Source organism: Periplaneta americana, chromosome 6, assembly GCF_040183065.1.
Source record: "Periplaneta americana isolate PAMFEO1 chromosome 6, P.americana_PAMFEO1_priV1, whole genome shotgun sequence".
Classification (NCBI taxonomy): Eukaryota; Metazoa; Arthropoda; class Insecta; order Blattodea; family Blattidae; genus Periplaneta; species Periplaneta americana.
The window spans coordinates 50,189,928-50,203,440 of NC_091122.1; the positions used below are offsets into that span (position 1 = coordinate 50,189,928).

Below are 13,513 nucleotides of genomic sequence, written 5' to 3' on the forward strand. Positions count from 1 at the left end.
ACAGCAATAGTACAGTGTTTACTCATTAATAATAGTGGTATGTAAAGACATTATTTCTCCATATTTAATTATATAGTGCAAATTGTGAAAAGGGTTAAATAATGGGTACAGTTGCAGTAGAATGGTGCAAAGTCCAATACCTATTTTTTTCCTATTCCGGAGCAATTTTTACTCACAGATCTGCCTGTAGAACTGCCTATGCTCCTCACTTGGAAGATAGGGAGTCATTGCTAGTAGATCCCCCCTTCTTTTCTTCAGTAATTTCCCTATTTTGTACTTTAACTTGAAACAATGCTGACTGCACATCTTTCATGTTCCCCCCCCCCTTTTTAAGCACTTTTAATGGTATGCGCTACTTCATTATCATGGGACTGTTTCACAGAAACACTACCTGCTTTACTAACATCATAATGAATGCAACATGCCTTAGAAATATTCAAGTTCTTGATGGAAATTAGTTGATCAGCAACATCTTGGATATTAAGGAAATCTGACTGTAGCATTGTAACTGTTTGAAATGGTTTTACAACTTTAGAGTCTTGTACGATTTTAAGCAGATCACTAGGAATGAAGGCTTTTGTCACTTTCTCTCGCTTTTCAATCAAATCGAAATGCAAGAAACTGTGGCCACTGAGAAGGAAACGTTGTTCTGTATGTTCAAATAAACCAATGGCAACTAAAAAAAAATACACAAGAAAACCATTACACGGTTTTTGTTTTGAGCTGCACAGCTATCAGATTCTTCTTGTTTGTTATGTCCATAATGACCAGTTCTAGCAGACAGAAGACAAGCTCATTGGCACCTCTACTCGCGATGCTTTCATCCCACATACACATGTAAGAATGCACTGTAGCACATACACAAACTCCAAAGTTATAACACGAAAGCTGACGTCTGTAAAACATTTCGCTGTGTGTAAGTGAGGACAGAAACATGACCTGTTGAAGATCCATTGCAAGGGAACAAGCATTACTATCAGGCAACTGTGAAAGACTGGTGTCAGTCTTCATAATATTTTGTGCACACTCTGCCCTTCTATGATGCAGCTCAAGAGGACGCTTACCATCTGAAACTGCATGGTGCTGGCAACGTTAACATCTAAATATCTCACTCATGAAACACAAGTGGATGTAGCCTCTTTCATACATCATCCTCCTAGGCACATTGCACTTTTCTGCGTAATAATTTCGTTTTCTATGATTTTGGCACTTTGCACCTTTCTACTTTAAAGTATCCAATTGTTTGTAGTATAACAATGTTTATTTTATACAGTGCATTCATAGCTAGCCGAACCATTCTGCAGCGGCCTTGGACTGGGTGAAGATTGGCGCGCCTGCCGCCAGAGTAGCGCTGTAGCTACTGCTGACTCGCCAGTCAGTCAAGTTGGATCTGTCGTGAGGGAAAGACGTCTGTGCGCGTGTCGTGAGTAAAATTTTGTTGTCTCGTGGTGATAAAGTGTCTTTTAATAGTGGTTGAGTACACTTTAGAACAACGTATTTTTCTCTATGATGTGTATGTGAAATACTCTTCTGCAAGAAGGTGCCGAAGAGAATTTGAACATCGGTTTGCAGGTGTTCGAATTCCTAGCAGGTCAACTATTCATGACTTTGTCAATAAAGTCAGACGTACAGGATCTTTTTTGAACAAGAAACATGTTCAACAACGCCATGTACTGACAGAAGAGAAGCTTGATGAAATAGGAGCCCGATTACAGCACTCACCCCGCAAATCACTGCAATGTTTAGCACAAGAGGTTAACATTTCCAAGACGTCAGCTTTTGTGGCAACGAAACTTCTGAAACTTAAGCCGTACAGGGTAACTGTAGTTCATGCTTTACAACCACAGGATCCTGTAAGTAGGGTTAATTGAAGAGTCAGCTGGAACAATGTTATAAGTTACATTTGGTAAAATTTACAGGAGCTGCAAAAATGTGTACACGTACAACGTTGTTCTTATAGGGTAGCAAACTTTTGAGTGGACAAATTTCATGTACTGCATTGATGGACAGTTGCAAGCCGAAGAGTATAGCAAGGTAACATGACATACAACATTATTACATGGAAACACGCCGAATTAAAATTTTGTAACTTACAATGTTGTTCCAGCCGACGCTTCAATTATTGCAAATGGTTTGTGCAGTCCGTTCATAATGGTGACGTGGACTCACTTTTAATGTTTTTCACTGATGAAGCGTGGTTTCATTTTCACGGTCACGTTTCTACTCAGAACAATAGATACTGGTCTACCAAAAATCCCCATATTATTCATGAAGTTCCTCACCATGCTGCAAAGGTTGGAGTTTAGTGTGCATTGAGTGCGAGTAGAATTATAGGTCCCATATTTTTCGACACAACAGTTGATTTACACGTTTATGTAACTTCAATTTTAAGTAATTTTTTTCCGCAACTAACAAGAAATGAACGGTTGAGTGGCTGGTTTCAGCAGGATTCAGCTACAGCACACACCGCTGCGAATTCTATGCATGAATTGCGAAATGTGTTTGGTGACAGAGTAAAATTAGTCGAGGATTGTGGCCACCTTCGTTCCCCTGACCTATCTCCATACGACTTTTATTTATGGGGAACGTTAAAGAATAAAGTGTACACATCAAATCCGCACACGTTACAAGAATTTAAGGATAACTACACAAGAGAAATACAGGCAATCAGTCATCATGAACTTCTGCAAGTGAACCAGAATTGTTTTCAGAGATATAATAATAATAATAATAATAATAATAATAATAATTATTATTATTATTATTATTATTATTTATTTTAGCTGGCAGAGTTAAGGCCGTAAGGCCTTCTCTTCCACTCAACCAGCAAAAAGTATACATACATAACTTATGTATTAACTTACAAAGAATTCAACAATTTGATTTAGATAAGAGCTACATGGATACAAGAGTTATTTACGAATTAAACAACAAAATACTATGAACTATTAATTAAACACTGAAATACAAACTATGTAGCAGAATTAAGCTAAAATACATAGAATGTTAATGTATTTTGAATAATGTTAGATAATAGAAAGAGATTATTATGAGACAATTTGAAAATACAGCACTATCAGGATGCATGTCTAAAGGAAGGAGTAACAATATAGACAGTGATTGTTTAAGTCAGTATGATTGGAGTAAAATGCTAAGAAGGTTATCTTTTAAGCTGTTTTTAAAAGTGTTTATTGTCTTGCAGCCTCTAATACTTTGTGACAGGGAATTCCATTGTCGCGAGGTGGATACTGTAAAAGATGATGAATAACGAGATGTTCTATGAAGAGGTATACTTAACGCGTCACAGACAAGTGATCTGGTACTTACGTCATGGTTAGAGTATAGATAAGAGAAACGAGACGAAAGGTAATTTGGTGTTGAAGTGTGCAGAATAGATTTAGGGAATGTGTTCGAGTTGAAGGTCATCACTTTCAACATCTGTTGTGATGCAGGTAAGCCTAATGTCAGTAGAGTAGTTAGTGTTCCGTACCCATGACTTGCCGGTTGTTTACATGTAACTCTGGTGGCAGGTGTGCCAATCTTCACCCAGTCCAAGGCTGCTGCGGAACGGTCCGGCCGAACTACGAACACACTGTATTTTGTTTTCAGTTTCATGCTATCCAGAGTGTGCTTGAAAAGAATTCTTTTTATTATTACGGGCAGGTTCTTGACTGTTCATCATTCACCGATATGAAGTGAGTTGTGTAGACCAATTTACCAATGGAGTTGTTGCCCAGAGTGTGCCACAGGAGGCTGGTCTATGCTATATCCATGATGAGATGATGATGGAGATTCATGAGGATGCCAGAGAACCAGTTCTCTATGTTAAAGCTGGTTCACAATAAACCGGGAACGAGAACCAGAATGAAAACGAGAGGCAGAGGACGTGAATAAGAAAAGTTTTGATTCACAATAAACCGAGGACGACTATGCATATCGATATGCATGTCAATAACGATATGTAAAGTCGATATTACGCATTCTGATATGTTTTGTGTATAATTGACCAATGGCGTTCTCTCATGAGTACAAGGCAGCCAACATAAACACAGGTTAACCAACTTCGAAATTTCATCTGAAACATTTCATTAGGTACGGTACTATAAATATATGCCCATGCATCTTTATTATCACAACCTATTTTAAGTCTACCATAACCTAAAATAATTAGAGAAGAAACATTTGTAATAGAACAAAAATGAACACAACAGTAGTTATTGAATTGAAGCATGAATATGTAGTGTGTAATATAACCAATACAGTAATAAAATATGATTCGCTTCCGATCGATGTTCAAAGATGCAGCTATTAAAAGCCACGTATTCTCCTTCATTTCTCATCTTTATACGAGGCGCGCCACTTATCGTAAACATGAGGATTTTCCTCAACACTCAATATTAGAATCTCATCAAATAAAACTTGCTCCATGATGCACAGCACAGAACAAAATAATGCATACGTTATGTCACGGTCTTCTTGCTACAAAATATACGACGACAAAATAGCTTTTAGATGGCAATAGAATGAATCCAGTGAGCTGTGATCGGAAACGTGAACGCCAAAGTTGAAACTTGGCCAAATCTCGGTTCCCGATCCCGGACTCTGGCAGGCTTTTCGTTAATGGTGAATGCTCACATTTAAATGTACACATTTTAACAATTTTACCGTTTTCGTTTTCGTTCCAATTCTCGTTTCCGGTTTATTGTGAACCAGCCTTTACCTGGATCACGGGCTTGGCCAACACAAATTATATATCGGGTGCATGCCAGGGATCGAACCTGGGTCCACAGGATTATACATCCAGCACTCTAGCCACTTGGACAGAGAAATGTCTGACTAGGCTTTTTATTCTTGTATTCTTGTCATGTACCGAAGTACATATGATATTTCCATACAGGAATTCTGCGTTATCATATGATGAAGAATCGATGGAGTGGAGAGAAATTCTTTCCGACACAGGGATTCGAACTCGGGTTTTCAGCTCTACATGATGACGCTCTATTCAAGGCGCTCATTCCGTCGGATCCCAGCCACTTAGTCACTCGTAATGAGTGCACCTCTGCACATTAGTGTGTTGGACATTGTGCCACTGTCACACATCTGTGACACAGTGCACGAGAGTTAGCCACTAAAGGGAAACTAAGAGGTGGAGCTTAAACTGAAATAGCTTAGTGGATAGAGCATCAGCACGTAGAGCTGAAAACCCGGGTTTGAATTCCGGTGCCGGAGAAAATTTTTCTCCGCTCCACTGATCCTTCATCATAGGCTTTTTATGTTCATGTATTACTCATCTGATATACAAGTACATTTTTCTGAGAAGGATACCAGCCAGTTTGATTTTATTTCTAAGGTGACCAAATGGCATCATACAAAGCAGTGGATTAGTTCCAGAAATGTCTGTTGGCACAAAATATCAAGCGAGTATTAGTAATTATGCATTCTATTGAGTGCGATTAGCTGGAGCTTTACGAATTGTAGTGGAAACGCAGCTTTATTTTACAAGGTACCTTGTATATACCACATCACTCATATATCAGATGCCAGATAACGTCGTAGTTGATAAAGGGTCGTAAAATAAACCAATTAAAAAATATATTCTCATGACAATTGTGTGGAAAACATCAAGGCATAAACAGAGAATAGAGCGAGATGGACTACAAAGAAAACCATTTACCATGGTACCATGAGTGATGTCATTACATTACAAGAAAATGGACCGTTTCACGTTAAAAAACATTGAAATTTCATAAATTATGTGCTGACCATACATTATAATTCAAGTAATAAAATGACACTCGTCAGGAAATCAAAAGTTGGAGAGTTTTTAATTGTTTTCAGAGGAAAGATATGTTCCAGAGCATCCCTTCAGCAGCTGCTAATGGTAAAACAGTGCCTTGTCCTCTATATTATATGCTCTTTGTTTTAACATCACATACATTACAACTATTTCAATGAATTACTCTTATGTCATCCCATCAAATGTTTAGGCCCTAAGTCTGTTCCATTTTTAAATGTATTTGTTTTTTCCACTTTTTTTCTGAGTGTGTTGTCAATTGTACACAAAAAAAAGTGATTGTGAAAATGTAAGCAAGGTGAGATCTTGAAAATTTCAAAATTAATAATATAAGTGATTATTGAAGCCTGACGCTGCAGTAGTATGCAAATTAGCCTACTGAAACGCTACATTTTATGAGGATCATAAAGTATCTTACTGAAAACGCAATGATGGGTAATTTTCAAGAAAATGACACTCATAAATATACGAACCAACTTTAGTCATACAAAGAAATAAACTAAATCTGCTTAAAGTAATTACCGTGGTAGGCTTATTATTAATTTACTGTACTGGTAAAGCAATTCGATAATGAGGTTAGGTTTCACTTGCTTCCGTATATAAGTAGCTTAGTTGGATACAGTAGGCTGTTAAAATTTAGATGTAACGTTTTCTAGGAAGTTACATAATATTCATATCGATAGTAGGCTTAATTTACTGTACGGTACCGGTAAAACAATCCGATAATGAGGTTAGGTTTCACTTACTTCCGTATATAGTTAGGTACAGTTGGCTGGTAAAGTTAAGGTGTAGGCCTAACGTTTTCTAAGTTACACAACAATCATATCAATAATAGGCTTACTATAATGCGGATTTAACACAAGCACTTATTACTCTTCATAGTTTCCTGAAATTGTCAGTTAATAAATCAAATTTCTAATACAACTTGCAACGTTATTTCCATTCACATACCTTGAGTAGACCTACTTATAAGAGGATAGAAACTAATAATAAAGTAAGGCTACATATTTTAAGGTAGGTATGGTTACTTCATAATCGCCTGCCCTGAAAATGTACCAGTTCTCCTTATTGCATAACAATTCTAATTTTATCATTCCACACAGCTATTCACTGTATTAACATATCAAGTTAAAACATACCATTCCAAAATTTAGGTAACCAGCACACTGTATTTTTGTCTTACAAAATACATTAACTGAACATAGTATTTGTGATACAGATTCTTCGTTGGGCTACGCCACAATCATACACAGATTTGGCCATCATTAAACCATCAATATTAAAGGACCAGCTTGGTGCCTATCAACATGCATTACTACGCACCACTAAATATTACCTGTCAGTTAAATATTGTAACTCATAAAAGGAACATAAGAGAATTATTAAAATTCTCAGAAAAATAATCGATTTAGGATGCCGGTGGAAATGTTGGTCCCGCCCCCTTCGAGGTATGTTCCATGCTTATAAAATAAGTAACTTAACTAAATACTACATATTGTTAATACATACACTCACTCACACACTGGCTGAAGAATATCTCCTTTTAATATAAACTTCTGAGCACAATAAATTTACATGAAAAACTTCGAAAAATAGTTAGCACCTCAAAAGATAATTTATTAAATTTGTACCAGATGGCAGCAGTAAGTAAATCGAGGTCAGGAATGTGTTCCATTATGAACGTAGTGGTGAGGATAGAATTGGCACCATATTTTACAAATTTCGACAGATTTCCCCTTTCTCATGTCCAAAATTAATAATAGTAATAAAACATTCCCACAAAGTTCACATTCAAGAAGCTAAGTGTTAAGCATTTGATATTTGTTAGGTAATTATCAGTAGGAACTGATACCCAACTAACCAAATAAAAACTAGCCTTATCAAAATGCATAGTTACACAATGATCTTCAGGTTCAGCCAATAAAAGAACACATTAAAAAAATTTTCCCTTGATTTTTCTTCAGTTTACCCCTTGCTCTTCCTATTGAAATCTCCAATCTTAGCCAGGACTTAACTTACTGTAAATACTTTTCGTATCCGTAACAGATTGCTAACGCACATTAATCGTCAATTTTGCAAATTCCTAATGAAACAATCTTGAACTACTAATTCTTTTACGCTTTTTCTTCTAAATGTTAAATATTTCAGCAAAGTGTTCATATTTAGTCATTATTGAAATCTTTCAATATGATGTCTACATTAACATTTAGGCTACGTATACTGCGGGCCAGCTTACTTAATACCCCAAGTGTGAAACCTAACCATTTTTTCCCACATTACTACATATACTAGTGGATTATGGCGATTTTCTAGTTTGAAGGTTGAATTTTCTTTTGCCAACGGGCTAGGAGTCTCTCTCTGAGCTTAATTCTCAGAATTACTGTTCATTTAAACCAGCGCTGGGCACTTAGAGCGAATTCTACCCTCCCACGGGGAGCCATATGACTGCTCTTCAACCCCTTTCTTCCCCGCCGAACACCACGCAGCGTTGATTCCAACCGGATGAATATTAAGCGTCCCCGTTTAGAGTTTGGATTCGCTCCCGGTGCCCAGCCCTGATTTAAACTGTACGTTGAGGATTTACGTAGTGTATTAAATAGAAATAGGTGCTCTTAAAAACAACTAAAAACGCCAAATTTTTGTTGTGTTCCTACATGTAAAAACCATGGAAAGCTTTTTGCCTTTAATCAGGTTTCGAAAGATTCTGAATATGCTTTCAACCTTAAAAAATATAACAACATAATTAAATTGCGCCTCAAAAGTGCTACCTATTAAACAAAAAGAACTATTTCAAGTAAGGAATTGCTGGCTACAGTTTTATTTTGGAAGATGGACGGTATAAGTTTATTAAATAAATTAATAAATAGGCCTATATTACCACTATTTATTTATTCAGGCCTCTTTATTTGTAGTCGATGTTATCATAATTATAATTCATCTCTTATAATTATGTTACAGGGCTACAATCAAATTAAGTCACACTTTGTCTTCTTTTCAAACTTAAAAATACTACTTTAATTATCATAATGTTGAAATTATATATATTAGTATTAATATTACAGATAATAAATGTATTATGACTATTATTTGTGTAGATTGAGTCAAGTCAATTTTGATATAATTCGTATTCTTATTCGGTATTTAAATGGGTGTGTTTGCTATCACATCACATTCTTTATTGCATCTACAGATTAATATTATTACCCCACATCATATATTATGATGTAGGATTATTACTGCCTGAATTGTAAATAATAAAACAGGTGATGTGCGTAACGCAGATACATAGAAGACCAGATGCCATCTGAAGGGTGAATTTCCATACTTCCATGTTGAGCCGCACATGCGTACATAGTAGAATGTGTTCCTGTCTTCAGCCGCAGCTCTTTCTAGCTCAGTGTTCATTTGTTTTGATTTACTAAAAAGATAGTTCACTTAATGAGCTAGCAGATGGACCCAAAAAACAAAAAGTGACTTAGCTTGTTCTTTCCGTATACCCTTCAATTGGGTTCTGTTAAACCTTAAACCCACCCATGACAACATTCAAGTTAGCAGTGATTACATTCTTCAGCACTTTTCCGAAATCAAATTAGTAGAAGATTAACTGTTTGATGAAACCTGCTTTGCCCTGTTCTATACAATAGATGAAAGACTACTCACTGGAGATAAAATGCTATACCAGTATTGGACAGATGGATTGATGTATTCAAAACCTTCAGTGAAAATGAAGTTTTCTACAATAGTACATTATGCAACGAGCCTATAATGGTAGTAATTAAGACGCGAGGATGTTTATGAAACGAGCGCAAGCGAGTTTCATAATTTTCATACGAGCGTCTTAATTACCATGATAGGCAAGTTTCATACGACTTTTTATGCTCGACCATATTTCTAACTTGAAATTATTCATAATTATTCATGTTATTGTTATGTGAGTGCAATAACCAACCTCATGAATTGTGAGCTGTGCGCAGAGGCGAAAGTATTGATTTGTTCCGGGAAACGAATGTCGACGACCTTGATATAATCTAGAGAGTAAAATAAACATTACTCTTGATATAACCTTGAAATTGAATTCGACATTGAAAAACGAGATGACAAATTGAATTTATTTAATATTATTTACAATTAACGCTAATTATTATAGTAACAGAACATAACCTTCTGCGACAGTATTGGATTTCCAGCCTCCGTGACGTTTCGCTAGTTGTCTTTCAATTGCATATCCGAGAATAATCGAAAACCTGAACTTTAATGAATAGGTGTACTTTAATGACATGCATTAAAGGACTGCTACCAGGTGTATAATTACTACATTTCGGCATGGTCGAGCATAAAAATGTTTTTGTCTCTGTTTACCAGGAACCAATGCACTGGCTGAACGTGTTTTTTCTTTGATATGTGGTCCAATGATAAAAGACAGTTATATGTTGAAACTCTGAAATCTATACTAATTATTAAATATAACTGTAACCAATTTTGTATGGAATTTTATAAGAACATCCAGGAAAACGAACTATTATTCAAATCAATCCGCTTTTCAAAAAAATATGACATAAGAAGCAAAACTGGACTGCATTCTGCAGAAAGAAACCAACCTCAATGACGAAATAATTGCAAGGATCCATATTTTGAACAAAGATACGTTCCATAATACGCATTCAGTTAAATCAAAGTGTAGTTACATTTGTGAATTTATTATTCACATTTAACTTTAATGTGCATTTTTCTTAATTTAGGTATCATGTGCATTGGTTCCTTTCTGAAAATTGTAGTCCAATTAAGGAATGAAGATTGCAGAGTGAATACTTTTGTAGCTTTTTCATTAAAAATCATGTTGTTCTACTGCTATACTTTATTTTAAATGTCCTGGTTTTGAATTTGGGAAAAACAGTCAACTTACTTGCGATACAGGCCTACAACATAAAATCTATACTAATAATAAATCTGTAGCCAAAATTTTTCTTGTAATTTTCGATTTTCCAAAAATAATTGGTGTTAACATGTATAATTAACCATCCTGAAACCGAAAATCGCTTTTTTTTTAATTTTTGTTTGTATGTCTGTCTGTCTGGATGTTTGTTATCTTTTCACGCGATAATGGCTCAACGGATTTCGATGAAAATTGGAATATAAATTAAGTTCGTTGTAACTTAGATTTTAGGCTATATGGCATTCAAAATACGTTATTTAAAAGGGGGGTTATAAGTGGGCCTGAATTAAATAAATCGAAATATCTCGCTTATTATTGATTTTTGTGAAAAATGTTACATAACAAAAGTTTCTTTAAAAATGATTTCTGATAAGTTTTATTCTTTGAAAAATTTTGATAGAACTGATATTTGAGATAAATGAGTTTTAAAATTAAAATAACTGCCATCTAAGGCGGTGTATTGAAATAAAAAACAAATGACTTCGTCTATAAGGGGCCTTGGACACAACAATAGAAAGCTATGAAACATAAGCCTACAGACAATGCTTCTGTGTTTGTATGAAGTAATATTGGAAGCTAAATTAACCGATTTGTATAATTAATTATTATTTCATCATTGGAAAGTGTAGTTTCTCTGGATGGACATAATGCTATAATGTTATTACTGTAACTTGTGAGTGAATTGAGGACAGGTTAGATTAAAATAGCTTCTTATGCACAGAAAACTTGATAGGTTATTCTGTATATTCATTTCCTGTATTTCTTAAAATAATGTTTATGAACATATTCACTTTTATCTCAGAGAATTAACGAACGAGAGTGTATTGATTTAGTATGCAGTAATAGTGCGTTAGCTTAGCAATCCATTATTTTATAATTCAGATTTTAACTATGCTCAATTGAATCGTGTTAAAATACATAAAATATATATGCAATAAATGCAATGCAAAAAAATTGGGTAATGAGCCAAGCAGATTATATTGCGCTGTTGTAAAAGTTGTTCCTCCTGAGATTCAAGAGCTCCCACAACAAATTAAAAACTTTCTAATTCGAGTACATCCGTTATCAACACACTTTTTACATAATATAATGTAATATAATATAATATAACATAATATAATATAATATAAACATAATAATAAATCTGTAGCCAAAATTTTTCTGTTAATTTTCGCTTTTCCAAAAATAATTGGTAATAACAATTAAGAAACATGTTAAAGGAATTGTCATTGCACCAAATGAGTGGTCTCTGGATCAAAATGATCGTATTTTAATATTTTAAATACAATTTAAATTAAGTAACATATTAAACGATTTATCCTTCTGTCAACCACGAATGTTCCCTGGATCAAATGTCTTATTTTAATTATGTAATTACTTTATATTTATTTCTAACGGGTGAAGCAGAGCACACGGGTACGGCTAGTACCATAATAATAATAAACATTTCTTGCATCAACTATTTCAACAATAACCTTTATGATGAAAGAAAATGGAAATATGAACGAATCTGAACTCATAACCTTAAATATAAATACTGAATATATTTTTTGTAAAATAATAATATAATTACAATATTATACAGCCATTTCAAAACCTTCTCAAAGGCTTACAAATCTGCGAAAATGTCCAGAAGATATCCAGATGAAGTCGAATTTCTTCCTACCTCATAATGATGTGAAAAATTACCTCTTACCTAGATCACTTCACTTCAATCACTGAAGAAGATTGCAGAGCTAGTTATCAAAAGCTTGGAAGCAACAATCCAACTCACCCGGCTGAGAATCCGAGAAGAGTTATTCCATATCCAACACAGGGAAAGCCTCAAGTCCTACATACCTCTCACCTACTCCCACACTGATTAAGTCATATGTCTAAATTACTTTAGCATCATGGTCAATTATGAATATCCCATAATTTGTAATTATTATAAAATGAATACACACCATTACTGTCAATAATCACTTGGACTCTAGAGAAAACTTGTGTGAAATATGTCTGTGCCATCTTGGAAGTGTCTAAAACCCTTTCTGTTGCTTCTCGTAATAATTACAATGTTTGAATGAAGTAAGCCTCATTTTATAGTTAACAAACACAATTCTGCATGAACAATGTTTTCGTGCACTTCAGCTGAAAAACAGACCTGAAGTTAATACCTATAGTCGCAACACTGTTATTCCCGGCGTGACTCCTCCTCTTTGCTTACGTCTTAGGAAATAAAGGCTCTATAAAGTCTAGATAGGTAGTATCATTCACCATTTTTGTTCTTTCATTGCCGAGCTACCAGATGAGAAATCTATTTGCCACACCGTTAAACATCATCATGTCGTAGCTCCCATGATAATAAATCAAACGCACTGTAATTCAGCAAATAACTGAGCGGCAAATAATGTCGTGTGCCTTCTGCAAACGCCAACGAAAGAGCCAAAATGGCGGGCGATTATATTAAGTGCAAATTAAGCTTTTCAGGTATAACTCCCTGTAAAGTTGATTTGAATAATTTCGAGGGAAAAATTGTTCCGGGGCCGGGTATCGAACCCGGGACCTTTGGTTAAACGTACCAACGCTCTACCGGTAGAGTTCCCAGGTAGCTCACTTGGTAGAGCGTTGGTACGTTTAACCAAAGGTCCCGGGTTCGATACCCGGCACCGGAACAATTTTTCCCTCGAAATTATTCAATTATATTAAATATTTATTGAGCCTTAGGAATTGCATAACATCATCATCAGCGAATCACAAGACGCACATGTTTAAATGGTAGCCGACCTGCAACGTGATTGGCTGCC

At 35.3% G+C, this 13,513-nt stretch overlaps 1 protein-coding gene across 2 annotated transcripts in view; it reads right to left on the bottom strand.

Moving 5' to 3' along the window:
• The window catches only part of ERR (estrogen-related receptor), a 370,747-nt gene extending 363,308 nt beyond the window's left edge, over positions 1-7,439 (bottom strand). For both annotated transcript variants that reach the window (XM_069828081.1, XM_069828082.1), the window contains exon 1: positions 7,304-7,439. The gene's annotated coding sequence lies outside the window, so the exon portion shown is untranslated. The remainder of the gene's footprint in view (positions 1-7,303) is intronic.
• Between the last annotated feature and the right edge of the window lie 6,074 nt (positions 7,440-13,513).